Genomic DNA, 20,952 nt, shown 5'->3' on the forward strand with positions numbered 1-20,952 from the left:
CCTTCAACATACCATAGAGTTCTGGCCCGTGTCACATGACCCGCAGGTCCTGCGACGCTGGGACAAGTGAACACAATATACATATTTACATAGATAATATTTATAAATATCAAGTTACTAAGGGGTGACTAGGTGTTAATTAGGGAAGCGAACCCCAATAGTCCTCAGGACTCTGACTTTGGGGACTAGTAACAAAGGCACAGTATGAAATACGGTGCCGGGACACCACATATTCGTCTATATATTTGCGAAATATCGCAAATTCGAATATGGGCAATGCCGCTCATCACTAGTTTAGCAACACCTGAAGGGCCACAGTTTGGACACCACTGCTCTGTTACCTTTACATACTTCTGGAGACTGGTCTGTGGTCTTCTCTGAATGGCACCTATGGATCAGGCAGCATGAAACTGGGTTTATTTTCACACAGGCAAAAAAAAAAAAAAAAAAATGTTGCCGATGTCTGCATTGAAAACCATGCTACATGGCAGTTGCCCATAGCAACCAATCGGATTGAGTCTTTAATTTTTTAAAAGACCTTTGGAAAATAAACAAAGCCATCTGGTTGCTAGGGGCAACTGGTTAACTTTTCCTCTGTGTAGGTTTTAAAATTTCCCCCACTAGGCGCAGATTCTGGATGTGGGGGTATGTTCCCAGGTACTGTATAGGCTGAAGAGTTTCTGCTGGTTAATCAATAGTTAAATCTGCATCACAAAATTTTAAATTACTTAAATCACCAGTAAATGCTCCTTGGGTCGACTGATCACTTCGTTCTGACCTTTGACGAATGATGGCAGCAAAGGACCACAGGAATGATTCTGCAATTGTTTGTACGGCCCTCCCAGCTCAAGTCAGGCTTTGTAATAGTCTCACTAAATGGGCGTAAATCTATAAGGTTTGTTTGTTTTGTGTGTGTCTGGCCATGAAGTAGGGCTTGCAGAGCAAAAATGGCATACAGAAGTTATATAATGGCCTTAAACTTTGATTTCTCATGTACACAAATGGAAACGTATCCTGAAAAGTATGTTTAAAGGGAAAAAAATGCAAGACTATTAAGTCACCCAACCTTCGATGGGCTGACCATGGGGCGTGAGTATATGTGCACTCTCTTTTTCATGTGGCAGTGTTTCCCATCCAGGGTGGCTCAATCTGTTGTTAAACTACAACTCCCAGCATGCCCAGACAGCCAAGGCAAAGTCCACCCAAATTTTTGGTTGGTAGAGACTTAGCAAGCACTTTGGCCACCCCATGATATGTGGTTGTGTATAGATGTCTAAAACTAATGTACAGTGTATGTGTCGTGCATAGTGTTTCTTTCACAATGGACGTCTCTGATTGGAATTCATAAAACCTCAGTTTATTACTGCGGAAGTGTGTAAAGGAGTAGTAGTGTCAGAAGTCACTTCATACACTTTTTGGCTCAGCTTGTCTTAACCCCTTGGGGACGAAGACCATTTTGACCTTAAAGGGGTACTCCGCCCCTAGACATCTTATCCCCTATCCAAGGATAGGGGATAAGATGTCTGATTGCTGGGGACCCCTGCGATCTCTCCTGCAGCACCCCGAGTCATCAGCTCTCCGGAGCTACGTTTGACCGTGGCTGATGACTCATGATACAGGGAACCAAGGTTGTGATGTCATAGCTCCGCCCCTCAATGCAAGTCTATGGGAGGTGGTGTGACTGTTGCCACGTCCCCTCCCATAGACTTGCATTAAGGGGTTTGGGCGTGACATCACGAGGGGCGGAGCCATGAAGTCCCAAATCGCCGGCCCTGTCATCCACCACAGAGCAGACTTGGCTCCAGAGAGCTGATGACTTGCGGGGCTGCAGGAGAGATTGCGGGGGTCCCCAGCAGCGGGATCCCTGTGATCAGACATCTTATCCCCCTATACTTGGATAGGGGATAAGATGTCCATGGGCGGAGAACCCCTTTAAGGACGAGGCCAATTTTCATTTTTGCACTTTCATTTTTCCCTCCTTCCTAAAAATCATAACACTTGCATGACTAATTGCACTTTGTACTGACATCACTTATTTTATAACATAATTACGATTCTATGCAGTGCACTTTTTGGTACTAATGACTCCTTATCTGTAGGTCAATGTGGTTACAAGGATATCCAATTCATGTAGATTTAATTTTTCTACTTAAAATTTTTTTATAACTATATGCAACAAAATTAGTATGTTTAAATGTCATTTTCTGGCTCCTATAATGCATACGGGGCTATATGAGGGCAAATTTTTTGCGCCGTTGTCTGTAGTTTTCACTGGTACCATTTTTTTTTTCATTGGACTTTTTGATCGCTTTTTATAAAAAAAAATAAATAAAAAAAATACGTTATATGAAATGACCAAAAATGCACAATTTTGGACTCTGGTATTTTTTTTTTACGTGTACGCAATTGACCGTGCGGGTAACTAACATTATATTTTAATAGTTAGCACATTTACACAAGCAGTGGTACCTCATATGATTATTTATAATTTTTATTTTATTTTATTAAAAAATATGGGAAAAGGGAGGGAGGGATTCAAACTCTGATTAGGAAGGGTTAATTAACTTTTAAAAACCTTTTTTTTTTTTTAACACTTTATTTTCAAAAAAATGTTTTTAGCCCCCTTATGTTGATTGTAGAGGTGCACCGAAATGGAAATTTCAGAACCGAAACCGAAATAAAAAAAAATGTCCGTCCGAAACCGATACCGAAAATGACTTCTCCCCGTCTTCTGGTAAAATGCAGCGCTCCGCTCATTAGATTAGATTCCCCCACATTAGATTGCCAGCTCCCCCACATTAGTTCGGGAGTTCCCCCACAATAGTAGGCAGCTCCCCCACAATAGTAGGCAGCTCCCCCACAATAGTAGGCAGCTCCCCCACAATAGTAGGCAGCTCCCCCCAACAATATTAGGCAGCTCCCCCCAACAATATTAGGCAGCTCCCCCCAACAATATTAGGCAGCTCCCCCAAAAAATAGTAGGCGCCTCCCCCAAAGATAGTAGGCGCCTCCCCCCAAAGATAGTAGGCGCCTCCCCCCCAACAATAGTAGGCGCCTCCCCCCCCAACAATAGTAGGCGCCTCCCCCCCAACAATAGTAGGCGCCTCCCCCCCCAACAATAGTAGGCGCCTCCCCCCCAACAATAGTAGGCGCCTCCCCCCCAACAATAGTAGGCGGCTCCCCCCCAACAATAGTAGGCGGCTCCCCCCCAACAATAGTAGGCGGCTCCCCCCCCCCAACAATAGTAGGCGGCTCCCCCCCCCCAACAATAGTAGGCGGCTCCCCCCCCCAACAATAGTAGGCGGCTCCCCCCCCCAACAATAGTAGGCGGCTCCCCCCCCCCAACAATAGTAGGCGGCTCCCCCCCCCCCAACAATAGTAGGCGGCTCCCCCCCCCCCCAACAATAGTAGGCGGCTCCCCCCCCAACAATAGTAGGCGGCTCCCCCCCCAACAATAGTAGGCGGCTCCCCCCCCAACAATAGTAGGCGGCTCCCCCCCCCAACAATAGTAGGCGGCTCCCCCCCCCAACAATAGTAGGCGGCTCCCCCCCAACAATAGTAGGCGGCTCCCCCCCCAACAATAGTAGGCGGCTCCCCCCCCCCCCCCCCCCCCGACAATAGTAGGCGGCTCCCCCCCCCCCCCCCCCGACAATAGTAGGCGGATCCCCCCCCCCCCCCCCCCCCCCCCCCCGACAATAGTAGGCGGATCCCCCCCCCCCCCCGACAATAGTAGGCGGATCCCCCCCCCCCCCCCGACAATAGTAGACGGCTCCCCCCTCCCCCCCGACAATAGTAGGCGGCTCCCCCCCCCCCCCCCGACAATAGTAGGCGGCTCCCCCCCCCCCCCCCCGACAATAGTAGGCGGCTCCCCCCCCCCCCCCCCCCCCCCCCGACAATAGTAGGCGGCTCCCCCCCCCGACAATAGTAGGCGGCTCCCATCCCCCCCCCCCCGACAATAGTAGGCGGCTCCCCCCCCCCCCCCCCGACAATAGTAGGCGGCTCCCCCCCCCCCCCCGACAATATCAGACGGCCCCCCCCCCCCCCCCCGACAATATCAGGCGGCTCCCCCCCCCCCCCCCCCGACAATATCAGGCGGCTCCCCCCCCCCCCGACAATATCAGGCGGCTCCCCCCCCCCCCGACAATATCAGGCGGCTCCCCCCCACATTAGGTCAGCAGTTCCCCCCACCCCACAGACATACAGCTTCCAGCCATATACAGTGTATGGCTGGAGGCTGTATGTCTGTACTGCTGCCCCCAGTGTTCCGGTCACCGCTCCTCCGACCCGGGGTCACATCTACTGCTATGTCCTATGGACCATAGCAGTAGGTGCCGGGACCGGAGGAGCGGTGACCGGAACACTGAAGAAGATGACATGGTCACTTACCAGGCCCCGGCCAGCGTGCGTTCTCCCGCGACGATCCTGCGGTCCTCCTGGGTCTCTATGGTTGTACGCACGGGACGTCAGTGACGTCCCGTGCCTACGACCATAGAGGCGGAGAAGCGAAGGAGGATCGCAGGAGGACGCTGGGGAATGGTGAGTGACCGCCGGACATCCTTATGTCCCGAAAAGATTTTTCGGGACACAGGGATGTCCGGGATAGGATTAGGAATACTTCTTTTTATGTGCCCGGGCCGGCTCCCGTGTGTGGCTGCAGGCGGGGGCCGACCAGAACATATAAAAACTAATACTGTATACTAAAAACCAGGGGGCCTCCAGCTGTTGTGAAACTACAACTCCCAGCATGCCCGGACAGACTTTGCCGGTCCGGGCATGCTGGGAGTTGTAGTTTCACAACAGCTGTAGGCCCCCTGGTTTTTAGTACACAGTATTAGTTTTTATATGCTCTGGCCGGCCCCCGCCTGCAGCCACACACGGGAGCCGGCCCGGGCACATAAAAAGAAGTATTCCTAATCCTATCCCGGAGAGCGCAAACCCCCCCCCCCCCCAGATGTAGCGCGCGCCCCCCCCCTGCACCCCCCCACGAGTGCCTCTGCCACTGGCAGTGTTTGCAACTTGTGCTGTGGGCGGGCAGGGGAGGTGGTCATTATCGGCACATTTTTTGTTGTTTCGGCATTTTGCCGAAATAGCTATTTTCGGCCGATATGTATCGGCCGCCGATATATCGGTGCATCCCTAGTTGATTGCATATACTGATCAATGCTATGCCATAGCATAGGATTGATCAGTGTGATCAGTGCTCTGCTGCACCAGCCTGCTGAGGAGACAGGGAGCAGCAGGACACCGATGGGACAGCGAGGAGGAAGGGAAGCGATTTTGACGCAGTAATCCTGATCAGCTCCGCTGAGCTTCTGGGATATTTTGCTTTCGTTTTTAGACACTGTGGTCAACTTTGATTGCAGCATGTAAAGGATTAATGACAGTGCCTGGCATTAACCCTGGGTCCTGGCTGCTGATAAGTCAGGGACCCACTGGCTCTGACGTGCTCAGCTCGTGTGCGTGCTTAAAACCGTGGTGACAGGACTCGGGGCATACAGGTACGCCCTCCGTCCTCAAGTACCAGGACGCGAGGGCGTACCCATACGTCCTGTCCCCAACAAGTTAAATGGGCACTAAACATAGAGAATTCACTGAAATCTCTTTCCTTCCTTGTTGAAGGGAATCTGTCAGCAGTTTATATTAAAGGGGTACTCCGGTGAAAAACTTTTTTTTTTTTTTTTAAATCAACTGTTGCTAGAAAGTGAAACAGTTTAATTACTACTATTTAAACATTTTAACCCTTCCAGATCCATAGCAGGGGTCTCAAACTCAAATTATCTGGGGGCCACTGGAGGTAGCAGCTGGGTCAGGCTGGCCCGCATACGTCCCTTATATATAATGCCCCCATCATGTGCCCCTTACTATTCCCCCTACCCCCGTGTGGTAATAGCATGAGCTGACGGATGATGGGGGTGCTACTTCTGGGGGTTCCCCACATTAGGCAGGCAGCAGGTTCCCCACATTAGGCAGGCAGGCAGCAGGTTCCCCACATTAGGTAGGTAGGCAGGTTAGGTAGCACATTAGGTAGCATTGTCGTCGCCTCCCCTCGACTTTCTCTCTTTCTCACACACAGACATCCAAACACATGCACACGCAAAGACACACTGACATGTCCTGCACTTCTTCTCTCCGGCGGCGGCCTGACGAGTGACATCATGGACGTCCTCCTGTGCGGGTCTGCGGAGGGACGTCACATGCTCGACTTCCCTTATCAAACTCGGGCCGGCCAACCGGAGACGCGGAGGAGGGCGGGTTAAGCAGGGCTGTGGAGTCGGTAGATAAATGTTCCGACTCCACAGTTTTGTACCTCCGACTCCTCTGTATTAATATGCAAATGTATTTATAAACACTTACAGTTGAATCCTAGAAGCTGTTCCACCAAGTTCTTCTAAGCTCTTCTAGCAGAGTGGTAGTTGGGCAGAAGCTGCTGCCTTCTCCTTTTTGTGTGCTGATCTGCTGCTGAAGATAGGGCAGTGGGAGGATCCAGGAAGGGGCATTTATTATAAAACATGATTTCCCTAGTAGAATCCCATAGTCATGTTTAAAGTTTAACCCGTACAGGACGTAGGGCGTATAGATACGCCTTCTGTACCTGGGTCTTAAGGACCCGGGGCGTACCTGTACGCTGGGCGGGGACAAGGCCGAGGTGACTGCTGATATCGATCAGCAGGCACCCCCGTGCAAATGCCCAGGGGGGTCATCAGACCCCCCCATGTCGGCGATCGGCGCAAATCCCAAGTGAATTCACACTTGCGATTTGCGCCGTTTCCGGGTCTATGGTGACCCGGAATATAAGGGGGATCGCGGTTGTCTAAGACACCCACAATCCCCCTCTAGCGATAGGAGTGAGGTGGCAGAGGTGCCACCCCTCCTATCTCTGCTATTGGTGGTCTAGACGCGACCACCAATAGCAGATCAGGGGCGGGGGGGTTTACTTTAGTTTTCCCCGTTCTGCCCACCCACAATAGGCGGGGCAGAACGGGGAAACGACTGGGACCGAACGCCGAAGATCCACTTACCCGTCGGTGGAAGCTGTGGGACGGGATCGGCGGCGGTGATCGGCGCGGGCGGCGATGTCGTGCAGCAGAAGAGGACGGCTCCCTGGATCCGACGGAAGCCGGTAAGTTGCCTAGCAACATCTAGAGGGCTACAGTTCGAGACTATAGCCCTCCAGATGTTGCAAAACTACAACTCCCAGCATGCCCAGACAGCTCTCACTTCAGAGCCCTGTCGTATTTCAAGGAAACTGTTTAGGGCCACATATGGGGTATCTCCGTAATCGGGAGAAATTACAAATTTTGGGGGTCTTTTTCTCCTTTTACCCCTTATGAAACGGAAAAGTTGGGGGCTACACCAGCCTGTCAGTGTAAAAAAATTTACATTTTACACTAACATGCTGGTGTTGTCCTTTATTTTTTATTTTCATAAGTGTTAAAAGGAAACAAAGACCCACAAAATTTGTAATTGTAACGCAATTTCTTCCGAGTAAGAAAATACCCCATATGTGGGCTTAAAATGCTCTGCGGGCGCATAACAAGGCTGAAGAGTGAGAGCGCACTATGTACATTTGAGGCCTAAATTGGTGATTGGACGAAATTTCATTAAAGTTGGATGGAAAAATGAAAAAATAAAAATAAATTCACAAAAATGCTGGTGTTACCCCAAATTTTTCATTTTCACAAGGAAACATAGGAAAAAAGCCCCCCAAAATTTGTAACCCAAATTTTTCTGAGTAAGAACATACCCCATATGTGGATGTAAAGTGCTCGGCGGGCGAACTACAATCCTCAGAAGAGTAGGAGCACCATTGGGATTTTGAAGATAAAATTTGTCCGGAATTGAAGGCTGCATGTGTTTACAAAGCCCCAATAGAGCCAGAACAATGGACCCCCCCACACACACACATATGACCCATCTCACCCCTCACGTAATGTAATAAGGGGTACAGTGAGCATTTACGTCCCACAGGTGTCTGACAGATTTTTGGAACAGTGGTCCGTGAAAATGAAAGATGTAATTTTTCATTTGCACAGTCCACTGTTCCAAAGATCTGTCAAACGCCAGTGGGGTGTAAATACTCACTGCACCCCTTATTAAATTCTGTGTGGGGGGGTGCAGTTTCCAAAATGGGGTCACGTGGGGGGTCCACTGTTCTGGCACCACGGGGGGCTTTGTAAACGCACATGGCCCCCGACTTCTGTTCCAACCAAATTCTGTCTTCAAATGCACAGTGGTGCTCCTTCTCTTCTGAGCATTGTAGTGCGCCAGCAGATCACTTGATGTCCACACAATGGGGGACATGTATCAAAGATTTTACCCCTGTTTTGTGTGTATTTTTTTGCGCAAAGTTATGCGCAAGCCCTTTTTTTTTGCGCACATTTTGGTAGAGCATGTCCTCCAGATGTGGCTGAATCAGGGTACCTTGGAGTGACATCTATAGTACACATGGATTTATTACCTGCGTTCTTTTCCTTTGCACCAAAAATTTTTACGCACGTGGGTCTTTTTCCCCATAAATATAAGCCATCTTTAACTGCACGTAGCAATCCTTTCTATTTCTGAAGGAAAGTTCTACTAAGGAACCACCAGAATGTTTTAACTTTCCTATCTCAATTCCTCCTTTGGTTTGCTTTCTATTGCTTTTTACTCCTTGGTTATTCCAAAGCACTTTTAAAATAATTTGCATATAGAATATTTGTTTACAGTTCAGTTATTCATTAGATCACTTGTATATTGTTATTGTTGTTTTATGATCCAACAATTTAATACATTTACATAGGAAATGTTTGATAGCTTACTTATCATTGAATAAGCTCCAAGCTCCGTCACATTAAAATAGCTTTGTAATCCACTTAACACTGTAGATCATTCTCCTTTTATGTTTACAATTTACTGCTTTCCGTTATACTTTTCCCCAGCGCCCAGTAAGATGGTGGCTATCACTGATAGCCAGCCATCTTACCATGTGACCACGGGGGATTTAATTCCCCCCCCCCCCCCCCCCCAGCGATCGCTGCTATCAGCTAGTCAAATCTGACTAGCTGATAGCAGCGTTTCGCTATGAGAATACTTAGCAGCGCGGTGTGTGAGTCCGGATCACGGGGATCGGGACACACAGCGCTCTGCTAAGTGTCCCTTACCCGTCCCCCGGTGTCACTTACCCGGCCATGCGGTGTCCCGAGCGGTCCCGGTGCGAGCGGTGTCCTCCAGGCGGTCCCGGGAGTGGTGCATCCCCGCGGTGAGTTTGCAGCAGGGCGGCATCTTCATTGGCAGCAGTGAGATCGCCGTAAAGCTATCTCACTGCTGCCTCTGGGAGTTTCAAAACTGCAACTCCCAGCATGCCCAGACAGCCTTTGGCTTTCTGGGCATGCTGGGAGTTGTAGTTTTGCAACATCTGGAGGGCCACAGTTTGGAGACCACTGTATAATGGTCTCCAATCTGTGCTCTTCCAGATTTTCCAAAATTACAAATCTCAGCATGCCCACTCTGCCGAGGCATGCAGGGAGTTGTAGTTCTGTAACATCTGGAAGACCACAGATTGGAGACCATTATACAGTGGTCTACAAACTGTGGACCTCCCGCTGTTGCAAAACTACAACTCCCAGACTGCCCAAGCATGCTGGGAGTTGTAGTTCGTCAACATCTGACCCTTCAGATATTGCCGAAATACAACTTCCAGCATGTCTGGCCATGCTGGGAATTATAGTTTTGCAACAGCTGGAGGCACACTAGTTGGGAAACATTGTTTGTTTCCTAACTCTTTTTTCCCAACCCGTGTGCCTACTGTTTCCTAAATGGAGTTTCCAGCTGTTGCAAAACAACAACTCCCAGTATTGTCGGACAGCCATTGACTGTCCAGGCATGTTGTGAGTTTTGCAACAGCTGGAGTCACCCTGTTTGGGAAACACTGGCATAGAATACCCCTATGTCCACCCCTATGCAAAACCCTAATTTAGACCTCAAATGCTCATGGCGGTCTCTCACTTTGGAGCCCTGTCGTATTTCAAGGCAACATTTTAGGGTCACATATGGGGTATCGCCGTACTCGGGAGAAATTGCCTTACAGATTTTGGGGGGCTTTTTCTCCTTTTACCCATTATGAAAAGGAACAGTTGGAGTCCACACCAGTATGTTGGTGTATAAAAATAAAATTATTTACACTGACATGCAGGTGTTGCCGCATACTTTACATTTTCACAAGAGGTAAATGGGGAAAAAAGATCCCCATTTTTTGGGACACAATTTAACCAGAGTACGGAGATACCACATATGTGGGCGCAAAGTGCTCTGCGGGCGCACAACTAGGCCCATAAGGTAGAGTGCACCATGTACATTTGAGGGGATTTGCACAGGGGTGTCACAGATGTTAAATGAAGAATAAGGACATTGGTATAATTGATGTGTTATGATTGGGTGCAAAAAGTGGTATTATTGTGAGATTAAAACTCTACATAATGAAGAAAAAAAAATCTAAAACTAATAACGAGGACACATTTTCTGTTTAGGTGCAGATACGCTGCAGACAAAGCTCCTACTAAATAGAGCTGCGGTGTAAATTTATGCTCTGAGGAGAATTCTAAATGTAAACGCAATTCAAGAAAGTAGCTGCACAAGAATGATAAATTTAACGCAGCTGCACCAAATTTAGACAACAGGCAGAGGGGTAAAAAACTTCTATTATACACTGGAAATGATACATGTCCCCCATTGGGTATTTCCATACTCAGAAGAAATGGTGTTACAAATTTGGGGGGTTATTTTCTCCTATTACCCCTTGTAAAAATATAAAATGTGGGGGAAAACCAGCATTTTAGTGAAAAAAATATTTTTTTTTCATTTACACATCCGACTTTAGCAAAAAGTCGTCAAACACCTGTGAGGTTTTAAGGCTCACTGTACCCCTTGATGTGTTCCTTGAGGGGTGTAGTTTCTAAAATATTTTTTTCTGTTCTGGCACCATAGGTGCTTCCTAAATGCGACATGCCCTCCAAAAACCTTTCAGCAAAGTTCGTTTTTCAAAAGCCAAATGTGACTCCTTCTCTTCTGAGCATTGTAGTGCACCAGCAGAGCACTTGCCATCCACACTTGGGGTATTTCCATACTCAGAAGAGATGGGGTTACAAATTTTGGGGGGCATTTTGTCCTATTATCCCTTGTAAAAATATAAAATTTTGGGGAAAACTAGCATTTTAGTGGAAAAAAATAAATAAATCATTTACACATCCAACTTTAACAAAAAGTCGTCAAACACCTGTGGGGTGTTTAGGCTCACTGTACCCCTTGTTACGTGCCTTGAGGGGTGTAGTTTCCAAAATAGTATGCCATGTGTTTTTTTTTTTTTTTTTTTTTTTTTTTTTTTTTTTTTTTGCTGTTCTGGCACTATAGGGGCTTCCTAAATGCGACATGCCCCACAAAAACCATTTCAGAAAACCTAATTCTCCAAAATCCCATTGTCGCTCCTTCCCTTCTGACCCCTCTACTGCGCCCGCCGTACACTTGACATACACATATGAGGTATTTCCCTACTCGAGAGAAATTGGGCTACACATTTTAGGAAGATTTCTCTCCTTTTACCCCTTGTAAAAATTCAAAAACTGGGTCTACAAGAACATGCCAGTGTAAAAAATGAAGATTTTGAATTTTCTCCTTCATTTTGCTCCTATTTCTGTGAAACACCTAAAGGGTTAACAAACCTTTTGAATACTTTGGGGGGGGGGGGAGGGTGCAGTTTTTATAATGGGGTCATTTGTGGGGCATTTCTAATATTAAAGCCCTTCAAATCCACTTCAAAACTGAACTGGTCCCTGAAAAATTTTGATTTTGAAAATTTTGTGAAAAGTTGGAAAATTGCTGCTGAACTTTGAAGCCCTCTGATGTCTTCCAAAAGTAAAAACATGTCAACGTTATGGTGCAATCATGAAGTAGACATGTTGTATATGTGAATCAATATATAATTTATTTGGAATATTAATTTTCCTTATAAGCAGAGAGCTTCAAAGTTAAAAAAAAATGCTAAATTTTCTTTTTTTTCATCAAATTTTGGAATTTTTCACCAAGAAACGATGCAAGTGTCGACAAAATTTTACCACTTACGTAAAGTAGAATGTCACGAAAAACAATCTCGGAATCAGAATGAAAGGTAAAAGCATTCCAGAGTTATTAATGCTTAAAGTGACAGTGGTCAGATGTGCAAAATATGGCTGGGTCCTACACTGAAAATTGGCTGGGTCCTTAAGGGGTTAAGCTAACAATCAGAGTTTACAAGTTTTTATAGCCTTAGCTGAATGGCAGCAGTTTTTCCAATGATTTACAGCTTCAGTCTTGAACTATTGACCCTCCATTCCCTTCACTTATACAAGTGTCTCTAGTCCTGCAAAAAACATATTTACTTAGCCTCTCACTGATAAGGGATTAGGTTACCCATGTTCCCTGTAACAGCAGAACACAAAACTATGGAAAGTATAAGTATTGCCGCTCCTAATTGTGCGTTGAGTGCCATATAGTAAAGCATGCTTCTTCACGGTCACTTAACGTGTTCGTTTTGCGGTTACATGAGGCACTGCATGCATTGGTCTTTATTCTTACATTAGAGAAGTCATTAATTATAACTTTTTGTGAATTGGGACATTTAAACTTGCAATTTTTATTTTTTTAATTTTTTTTATTCCAGTGTAAATTTAGTAGAATTCGGAGTCGGTGCATTGTTTGCAGACTTCGACTCCAGGTACCCAAAATTTCGTCCGACTCCACACCCCTGGTGGTAAGTGAAGCCTTCTGGCATTTAGCACTGCTTGCCCAAAGCAGGGCTAAATGCCTGAAGATGTTACCTGCCCGGCGCCCGGAACTGCATGTCCTGGGCGTCGGGCAATACAAATTACACATACCTGGTGCGGGCCACAAACTTTCGTTCTGCGGGTCGCAAATGGCCCGCGGGCCGGGAGTTTGAGACCCCTGCTCCGCAGGAAGTTCTTATCTTTTGAAATTTATTTTCTGTCTGACCACAGTGCTCTCTGCTGACACCTCTGTCTGTCTCAGGGACTGTCCAGAGCAGGAGCAAAGCCCCATAGCAAACCTCTTCTGCTCTGGACAGTTCCTGATACAGACAGAGGTGCCAGCAGAGAGCACTTTGGTCAGACAGAAAAGAAATTCAAAAGAAAAGAACTTGCTGTGGAGCATATAGCAGCTGAAAGGGTTAAGATTTTTAAATAGGAGTAACTTACAAATCTGTTTTTAACTTTCTGTCTCCAGTTCATTTAAAACCTTTTTTTTTCACTCTAGTACCCCTTTAAATTTGAGCTATCAAAACTGATGACAGCCACAAAAAGCCGTAAAAGATCAGTTAGCAAAATAGGAACTTAAAACAACGCTGGCTCCAATCCAAAAGTAGTCACTTCTGACTATAAACTGTAAACTGTTTTTATTAATGCACAAATGAATACGTTTCCGGTAGGGCTGGGCGGTATACCGGTTCATACAGAATGCCGAATTTTTTTTCCTGCGCGATATGAATTTTGGCCCATACCGCAATACTGGTTGGGCTCCTCCCCCCCCCACTCGAATTAATGAATTATCAGCCGCAGCGCGCTGTCACCTAACTAATCAGAACAGCAGGCGCTGTTCTGCTTCTCCCCCGCCGGTTTATCAGCCCAGCGATGCACCCCACATCGGGGGACTAATCGTATGTCACCCACGAGCACAGCTTCTCTCCACCCCCTGCCAAATAATTATCAGCCGCTGCGCTGTACTTTGTATTCCTGTGCCCGGGATGCAAATATTAAGAAAAAAAAACGTTAACTTACCTTCGTCCTCAGTTTCTAAGGAACCGGCCTCACTGTTCTCCGCTGTTCTTGCTGCTTCCTGGGGATGGGAACGTCACACAGCCTTCAGCCTATCACTGGCCGCAGCGATGTCCCGCCTCGGCGGATGATAGGCTGAACCCACTGTCATGTAAGGAGGCGAGACATCGCTGCGGCCGGTGATAGGCTGAAGGCTGTGTGATGTTCCCATCCCCAGGAAGCAGCAAGGACAGCTGAGGACAGTGAGGCCGGTTCCTTCGAAATGGAGGACGAAGGTAAGTTTGTTTGTTTTTTAATATTTGCAGCCCGGGCACAGGAATACAAAGTACAGCGGCTGATAATTATTTGGCGGGGGGGGGGAGAAGCTGCGCTCGTGGGTGACATACGATTAGTCCCCCGATGAGGGGCAGCGCTGGGCTGATAAACCGGCGGGGGGGGTGCGTGTTTGGGGGGCAGAGCTGCGCCCATCACATGATGTTGATGATGGGGGGGGGGGGGGAGGGAGGGAGGTAAATACCGTTAAATACTGTGGAACCACCGTAATGTACAAAAATACAGTGATACACATTTTTGGTCCTACCGCCCAGCCCTAGTTTCCGGCGCATGGAACGGGCCCTTCCTCAGGATGAGGTGCTTATACATAGATGGGTACATACAGACTATATACACACACAGGGATTAACTTCAGGTAAAGGTTACATAAATTTAGGCATTCACAAATAACTTTTAAGCGAATGACGTAACAATCAAGAAGAGAAGGGATTCAATAAATATCTTATTCCTTTTAAAAACCATTTGTACCTGGGTAATAAGTCATAGTATACATAGTTGAATGAAATATAGAGGTTAAAATGAAGAACTTTTATGTGGATTAGGTAATAACTGTAAAAGGTAGCGTAACTCCTCGTGCTTTTAAGATGTCAGTACAAGTGCCGGTGAGTTCCAGTATCCTGAGCGCTATATTGCAGGCGTGTGGTTCAAAAGGGGCGATAAATTATTTTCCATAATATCGCTCTACTTGGGGAGATATGGACACCCTGTGTGTATAAATAAAAGCACTAGCAGTGATAGCTGCTGGCGCTATGTAAGCCTTGCCTATAAGTGTTTGAATCTGGAGGGCTATAGGGCAATAGCGGAGGACAAAAGGGGTGGGGTTTTATTCTCGCTCAGAATTAGATGCGCTGCTGTTATCAAATTCTATCGACGTTAAATTGATGATCTTTAAAAAAAAAAAAAAATATTTGGAGAGGCCCGCCCTCTACAGCAGATTTTCTTTTAACCACTCTTAATGCTAACGACTTTGTGGTTACCGTACATTCACTATCAATAGTAGTCAATCTAAGGCTGAGTTCCTTGACCTGGTAATCTCTCATCACAATAACCGCTTTGTAATCTCAACATATTTTAAAAGTGTAGACACTAATACAGTGATCCCTCAACTTACAATGGCCTCAACATACAATAGTTTCAACATACATTGGTCTTTCCTGGACCATTGTAACTTGAAACCAGACTCAACATACAATTCTACCGACATTGAAACTTGTCAATGGCTGGAAGAACCGACCAATCAGAATGGACACTCACTGTTAAAACACCTGTATTACTGAAGTGCATCCACTGACTGGCTGTCTTGCCCCCTACAGTACAGAGAGGTATTACATGTTCTGTACTATTAACATATGCCACAGTTAGCTGCTCTTTTGGACACAGGTAAAGGCGGCTCCATTTTTAGGACACTGTGTACTGTACAGGACCCTGAAGAACCTCCTGTCCTCTACATAGACAGTGATTTACAGCTCCCAGCAGATATTTCTTTTATATGTAAGGACTTTATTTATCTGTATTAGTTATCTACTTATTTTTGTTTAATCCTCACTTTTTCCTATTTTTGGATGACATTTTACTTTCAATAGTTTTTTATTGGTTTTAAAACACAAAAGAAACAAGAAACCACAAAAATCTCCCTCAATCAACTTTTATACTGTAAGCAGATGCCGCCCAACCCGACCATCTGATATGGAATTTAGTTAAAGATCCCGAACCTCTGGCCAGTGTGTATTCAAACGCATATGTCATATTAAGTCTGTCTACTACCATTGTGTAGGGTTACGGACAGTCGGGACCTCTACATTTCATTCTGGTATGTATAAAACGTCATGCAGTGAAAAGGGATCGACCGATAGGCTCTCTATCTTCACCCAAGGGGGGGAGGGGGAGGACGACCACCAATGCCGCAAGAAGGATACTAATGTGGATACATAATATCCTTTAATATCTGGAGATCCCAAACCTCCCGCTAATTTAGATTTGGCCATAGCTGCATTCAAGCGAGGTTTCTTACCGGCCCAAATAAATCTAGAAAGAATAGATGTGGCCTTCCTAAAAAATGATTCTGATATGTGGATTGGCATTGTGCGAAATAAATACAATAACTTCGGCAGTAAAAACATCTTGAACGCCGCTATGCGGCCCATCCAAGACATCTCCACTGAGGAGTATCTATGTACTGCAGAGGTCAAGTCCGATAATAGTGGTTCATAATTTAAAGCATATAAAAGGGAGTGGGTTGGTCAGGGATAATATAACATCGTGTGTGTGTGTTTAAAGGAGCATCACATGCTTGAAACAATTTTATTTTTCCACAATTTTAAAAGGGTGCTAAGAATTTTGTCCAGCCCATTTTTGGAGTCTGATGTGACATTATATCCAATAAAAAAAAAATGTTCCTCCCTTTTTTGGCTTAGTTCCAATACACACAAAGGTAATAATTGTGTATAGCAAAACATGTTACACTGCAATCCTTTTTTGTGAGAAATACTTCATTTTGTAAAAAAATTTCAGGGGTGCCAAAATTTACGGCGTGTGTGTGTGTATATATGTATATAGCGACTGCAGCACACAGGTTCAGTGCAAAAATAAGTGGTTCTTTTTAGGGATCGACCGATTATTGGTATGGCCGATATTATCGGCCGATAATCACGATTTTGGGCATTATCTGTATCGGCAATTACCTTGCCGATAAGCCGATAATGCCCCGCACCGCCTGCACCGCGACCCCCCCCCCCCCCCCCCCGACCCACCACACCGCTTCGCACCCCCCACCGTAGTGCTGGGCGGTATACTGGTATGAACCGGATACCGTTTTGTTTTTTTTATTTCTTCCACAGTATGGATTTTTACCCACACCGCTTGGGCCCCTCCCCCACTCTCCGAGTCAATAAAAAAAATTAAACTTACCCGTAATGGGGGTGGTCCGGGCCATCCATCCTTCGTGTAGTGTCCGGCGGCATTCCGGGTGGAGGGTGAACCGGTCCAGGCTGTCCTTCTCCCGGGGTCCTCTTCTCCACTCCGGGCAGGCTCCGGCCTAGTACACTGAATAGACACCGCTACGCCGTGATTTCAGGTGCGTCACTGTGCAGCAGCGTCTATGTTGCGTTACTAGGCCGGAGCCTGCCCGGAGTGGAGAAGAGGCCCCCGGAGAAGAAGTACATCCCGGACCGATTCACCCTCCACCCGGAATGCCGCCGGACACTACAGGAAGGATGGATGGCCCGGACCACCCTGACAGGTAGGGGGAGAGAAGCGGGTGGTGGCAGCGGCGCCCGCTTTAAATCGATGTTCTGCAGTGGTGTCGCGGTGGGATAAATAGCCGATAGCCGATAACTTATACCGATATTCCGTTATAAGTTATCGGCCCTAACCTCCACCGATTATCGGTATCTGCCCTAAAAAACGATATCAGCCGATCCCTAGTTCTTTTTTTCCATGAACAAGAGAGACATTTCGGTGTTCTCACAAGACCATTCTCAAGCCAAATCAACAGTGATCCAACAAGGTATATATACACATCAGTGCACATCAAACATCATAAATCAGTGCAAATTGATCAACAAATATCAATTACTCAAAAATAGTGAATAAAACCATCATACAGTATATAAAAAAAGGTGAACAGTGTTTAGGGGATACAAAAAGTATCCAAATATTATGAAGTGCAAATTAAAATTGCTATACAGCATACAATAAAAATAAAAACCGAGAATGGTATGATTATTAATCAATATCATCTGTGTACATTAATCATGTAAACTGGAGAAGGCGGGATGTTTATAAGACTCGCCATCCATGTCGGCGGCATGAAAGTGTCTAGCATGAGTAAAAACATGCTGCGCCGCGTCCTCCATCACCGTAGTGATTTAGTGTGTCATGAACTATGACCAATCAGATGCCGCTACCTCACATTTCCCATGGTACCTATGAGGCGGTCATCTGATCTGTCATGTAAGTGTAATATACATCAAATGTTGGTAGGGAATCAGAAACGGCCACGTAACAGTCAAGTGATCGCACATAGCGGTCACATGAACAATGGGCTATCACGCGCATCGGGCTATCAGCACGCATGCGCGCAATCACTCTGGGGCTAACCGATCACCATATCAGTTAAGGGAAAAAAAATCACAAATCAAAAAGATATAAAAAATAATATATAAATAAAACCGCCATTATTTCAGCAGTCCTTAAACCTTGCTGTTAACCCTCATGATCTCCGTGTGTATTCACAGGTAAGCACAATTATATTTATCCGTTACATTAGGTAACCCATGGCAACCGGAATCCATTTCTGGCTCCAAATCGCAACCACACTCTCCAACTCCAGGGCGGTCTCCATGTGGGGGACCTAAGTGTTACTAGCGGAGGTGCCACAATCAGTAACATGCATCTTGTGGGGTATGAATAAAAGAAAATCGGGGGAGGAGTAAAAAGTTCAGGTGGATCACGTGACCAGGACAAGGTATAGTTGGCCGGACCAATACAAAAAAGTTAAATATATAGCAGAAAATGTATAATAAAAAAATTTATATTTTGATGAGGGTATAAAAAGATAGCATATAGTGTAAGAATACAAAAAATTTATTTTTGGAGAAGATGATTTGGTTCGCTTTTAACTTGAGGTTTGACAGCAGAACTGAAGAGGAGGCTTGTATCGCAAAGCGTAGGTAGATCTTTACACGGTGAGTGGTGTTATGTTGTTGCACAGTTTGAAGAGGAGGCTTAACCCCTTTAAGACATTGGACTTAAATGTCCATCCTGGTGCCATGGTAATTAACGCTTCTGCACGTACATTTACATCCTGTACATGAATGGAGCCCAAGACCTGCATTCTCTTCATGCACAACAGGACCTAGATATCAAACCTGCCGGTAATGGCAGATACCAGCAATTGCACTGATGTCTGTCATTAACCTTTCAAATGCCATGATTAATACTGATGGCGGCTTTGAGTCATTTGATCACCTGTGGCACGAACACTGAGGTCAGATGAGCCAAGATGGCGGGCAGAGGTCCCCTCCTCTGCCTGCTTTCACAGGGTCGTCTACTTTGGTCTGCCTACTAGCAGACCAGAGAAGTAGATCACCAATAATACTGATCAGTGCTATTCCTATGCATAGCACTGAACAGTATTAGCAATGTAATAATTACTATAAATAGTGAATGAATAATTACCCCAGGACCTGCTTGACGATGTCAGTTTTCTAAGGCATAGCAGAAGTGGTATGAATTAGCAATTATTTCATTTTTTTTTTTTCTTTTTTAAAGTTTTGTGTGTTATTTTTGCACCTTTTTAAAAAAAAGACACAATTAATAAATCTTATTCACTGCATAGTCCAGAATGAAGCACTGCATTTCAGTCACTTTTGCTATAGTTGTCTGTTCTGAAATTGCACAAAAATTTTAGCCAATAAAATATCAGGATGGCAATGATAAATCTCCCTCTTTTGTTTAAGGAACATTCCAAAAATCCTGCAGGCCGTCAAGCAGTGTGAGCATGTATAGTCCCCATATAATTTTAATAATCTAGTTATTCCCTTCTTAACCTAGAAATGAATAATAAAGCAGTATGTTTAATGTGCACAACTTCTGTCCAGATAGTGATAGAATCATCTAGATCCTTATATTTAAAGGGAATGCTCGGTACTACAGACATTTTAATGATCTAGTCATTTAAAGAGTACCTGTCACCAAATAAAACTTTTAATATAGTGTTCCTTGTGTAATTAGCAGACACTTTCCCATTCTCTTGCTTTTAACCCCTTAACGACAATGGAAGTTTATACATGTCCAGGCAGGATGCATGTTCCCGCACCAGGAAGAGTATACATGTCCATGGTTCGCGGCAGGGTCTCGGCTGTAACACACAGCCGGGACCCTGCCACACTGCCAGGACCGAAGTAAACTTTGGTTCCAGCAGTTTAATCCTTACAGCCATGGGCTGTAAGTGTTTTGACAGAGGGAGGGAGCTCCCTCTGTCTTCCCTGCAGCACCCCACAGCGCAATCGCGGGGTGCTGTGTGTGATCCCCGGAGGGCGAGGGCCTGCCGCACTGCCGGGACCAAAGAAAACTTTGGGTCCCGGCAGTTTAACAACCCTTACAGCCGCGGTCAGTTGTTTTCACACTTATTTATAAAATAAGTGTGAAAACAAATAAAAATAAATAAAAATGCATAATGTGAAGGATTACATGGCGCACATCTGCAGCATGTTACATGCTGTGGATGCCCACCGGCAGTCACAATAATGAGCTCCCTGCTGCGGCTTGGTAGCTTTGTGTGTCCACTCATAGCGATGGATTTCCCGCCGGCAGTCATGAGTGGACACACTGAGCTACCCAGCCGCAGCAATGATTTCGCACTTGTGACTGCTGGGGGAAAACGCAGTGTGAAATATGCTGCGGATGTGCTCTGTGACCCTACACTGTGTCCTGTTCATACAGTGTTTCCGCAGTATGTTAGAGGTATCCATCAGCATCCCGTCAAAAAAAGTAATGCTGACGTATACTCTAGCAGTTCCATTCTTTTCTGAATGAGACTGCTACAGTATACATTGGCATCCCTTTTTTAACATGACAGCGGACACCTATACAGCAGAAACGCAGTATGAATGGGGTCTATTCATATAATGATGCCCTGAAAGCCAAATGGGGCTCCTCTCCTTCTTGGTCCTACCAGGCGGTCAGGCAACCAGATATGGCCAAAGTAGGGGTACTGCTCAGCCCGGGATGAACAGGGTGATAAAATATGGGGCGCAGTTCCTCCATTTCAAAAGTGACGTATCAAAATGATGTCCCACAAATAAAGAATTTGTGGGGGAAA

General features: G+C 45.9%; 1 protein-coding gene across 10 annotated transcripts in view; it reads left to right on the top strand.

Annotated features, from left to right (window-relative positions):
* STK17B (serine/threonine kinase 17b) overlaps positions 1-20,952 on the top strand; it is an 85,182-nt gene that overhangs the window by 2,122 nt on the left and 62,108 nt on the right. The window contains exon 1 of one of the 10 annotated variants that reach the window (XM_056535774.1): positions 18,392-18,594. The exons of the other annotated variants lie outside the window; for them this stretch is intronic. The gene's annotated coding sequence lies outside the window, so the exon portion shown is untranslated. Of the gene's footprint in view, positions 1-18,391; positions 18,595-20,952 lie in introns of those variants that run through there. 10 annotated transcript variants of the gene reach the window in all.

This window comes from Hyla sarda, chromosome 8 (assembly GCF_029499605.1).
Source record: "Hyla sarda isolate aHylSar1 chromosome 8, aHylSar1.hap1, whole genome shotgun sequence".
NCBI classification, from domain to species: Eukaryota; Metazoa; Chordata; class Amphibia; order Anura; family Hylidae; genus Hyla; species Hyla sarda.